The following is a 2,980-nucleotide window of genomic DNA, read 5'->3' as shown; positions in this document are numbered from 1 at the left end:
GCGAATATTGTACCGTATTTCAATGTGATTTGACAAGTACGCAATGAAAACAAATGTGTTTATCCATTTGTGAAGAAATTCGCGAATTACAACAAAAAGGAATTCATTTAATATATATTTGAAATACAAGATTTAAAACCGCTATACCTTTTGTGCGCAGCATCCGAATTTGTGAACGCGAACAGATTTCGAATCAGCATATTTTTCTTAACCCATGTACCAAAAATCATAAATGTGATCGCTAAAAAATTTTTCAAAATTTTTTTAATGGAATTTTAAAAGAATTTTGTAATTTCCCGTATGTATTCAGTGTTGCCAATTTAGCACTTTTAGTACTAGATTTAGCACTTTTTAAGATCGTTTAGCACCTAGCATCATTTTTAGCATTTTTATTTTTTCAGGATATTTACAAAATATTGATGTGATTATGCGAAGTAGTAAAGTCGAGTGAAAACAACTACCACTGAACTTTAACATTATGTGGAGAAAAAATTACTTCCCTGGCAAAATTTGGAGGTATTCAATCATTCTGGATCATATCTTCCCGTAGTGAACGTATAGTCCATAGAGCAGCTACAGGTCGCATTTCCATATATATTTTCGTTCGATTGTACGTAAATGGTGCACTAAAGTCCCAAGATTTGTCCTATTGAGAAACAAATTTGCACCCTGTAGCACAGTGTGGTGGAGGGTATAATGACTAAGTTTTGTGGTCTATCCCCTCTATACTTAAACATACGTTGGGCGCCAAAAATCAAACATAAAATTCAACTTTCCTTAAAATTGCGAGTCTCAGCACAACATAAATTGAAAGGAAAATCATATGACTCCGAAGTTACATTAATATCTTTAACCTCCCAAAAAACATTTGAAAAATATTTTTCAAATAAATAAATAATAATCAAACTTTGACCCAAATATTTTTACAATTATGAATAAATACCAAAAATATATTAAATATTTCCTGCTAAGAGCCATTAGGACATTTCAAACCGCCAAACTACACATAACTAGCAATGAAAATATGTCTAAGACCTCACAAATACCTAAATTCAAAGTAAATTATTTTCCATTTACAATATGATTCTCATAAGCCATCCATAATCAAAGAAAACCCCCATACTACAGGCATTCTTGATGAACATGTGATTATAACTTTAAAGATCCCAAAAATAGTCCTGAACAAGAACTTACATTGCACATTATCTGAGAAGTAGAATTTTATGTTGTCAGAGGATAAAAAATCTATTGACCGAAGTTTTTTCAATATAGTTCCATATTTTGACATAGCTTCCGTTATGGTAGAATTATACAAGGTAACTGAAATTGACTAGTGTTAATTTCAATATGACAAATTATGTTTTTAAAAGTGAACCAGTAGGAAAATTCGAAATAATTATTTACTAAATGTACTCCCGTATTCTTCATTTGACTACTGGGGAAGTCTGAAGCACTAAATCTTTTTTCATATGTGTTAAACATAGAACAATGGCTCAATTTCAGGAAATATGTGGAAGCGATATAATTATATTTTTTTTAGATTTTCATTCATGTTATTCAATTTTATTCTGAAAAATTAAAAATTGTGCATTTAAAAAAATAAATAAAATGTATTGATACTTCGAATGTTTTATGTTCAAGATTTGTAAAATTTCTAAGAAAACTAAAAATCGAAAAACAATGTTGATTTTTTGACATCAATCAATAACGAAATGGTTTAATTGGTTCAAAACTGACATTCCATTAGCTTGATATAGGTATTATAAATATTGAAAATTTTGATAATTTGTGGGGGAGTACCAGAAAGAGTGGACCAATGAGTCTCATCTTCAAACTTGATCTAGGCTTGGTAAAGATAATAGGCTGTACACAAATTCTGTTAAAATCGGATAGTCCGTTTGCATGTTATTATAAAATTAATTTTTAGCTCAATTTTGACCTTTTTGTGGGGGAGGTAAACTATGTTTGGAAGATAGACAGACGGACAACGGACGGACATGCGACCCCAAATTTTCTGAAACGGATTTGGTCCAGAGAAACATGGGGTATAAAATCAATACTTCGATGAACCACATTTTCACCGCATCAATGTGTATATACCATCATTAGCCATAAGGCTGAGGGTATACAAATTATTACAGCCAATGCTACTGCATGAAAATTATTATATTATAATTTTGTTAAACCATGATGGCCTACTATATACCTTGGATTTAATAAAATCGAAAATTAATTATACTTAGGGCGTTATTATAAATTCAAGTGACACAAAAAAATAACCATTATTTTTGATTAAAGTCCAATTTTTACCATAGATTTTATGCAATTGTGTCATTTTATGAAGATCTTATCCAAATTTCTAATATATCCATTGGCAAAAAATCTCGAAAATCGAAATGCTAAAAGTGACATGGAAATATTATTTTTTTTCTAAAAAATCCTTTACTGATTAATTACTGATTAATGAATATATTTTACTTTTCTATATTTTTTTCGAAGTAAATATTAAAAAAAAACGTTCTGAATGTTAAGACATTTTCCAGGCCCTAATAGCATTTGAAAAAAACACATTTGAAATTTATATTTGTGAAAATACATAAAATTCGATTTTATTGTTTTCATATATTTTAAAAAATTTACTAAACTAAAACTAATTAACGAAAGAGAAAATTTCACATATGCATATTACAATAAAAGCAACTACAGTATACCATTATATAAAATAAAGCAATATTTGTGTGTTTTTATAAATCATGAATTTAACAGTTATTTGAAAAAAAATATGGTAAATAAATAATAATCTCAAAAAAAAGGATATGAAACCTTCAGAACCACTATTTATTGAGTCCAAAGATTTAAATGAAATATGAAAATTATTTCAACAAATTGTAATATTTGCAAATAAATTTTCAATTTTTTTTTCTATTTAACAAATTTCTTGCAATAATATGGAGATCATTAACTAATATTATAAATAACA

This window comes from Musca vetustissima, unplaced genomic scaffold (assembly GCF_032173495.1).
Source record: "Musca vetustissima isolate MV318-11 ecotype Yass unplaced genomic scaffold, APGP_CSIRO_Mvet_v1 utg3166, whole genome shotgun sequence".
NCBI lineage: Eukaryota > Metazoa > Arthropoda > Insecta > Diptera > Muscidae > Musca > Musca vetustissima.
This window is presented reverse-complemented; position numbering follows the sequence as displayed.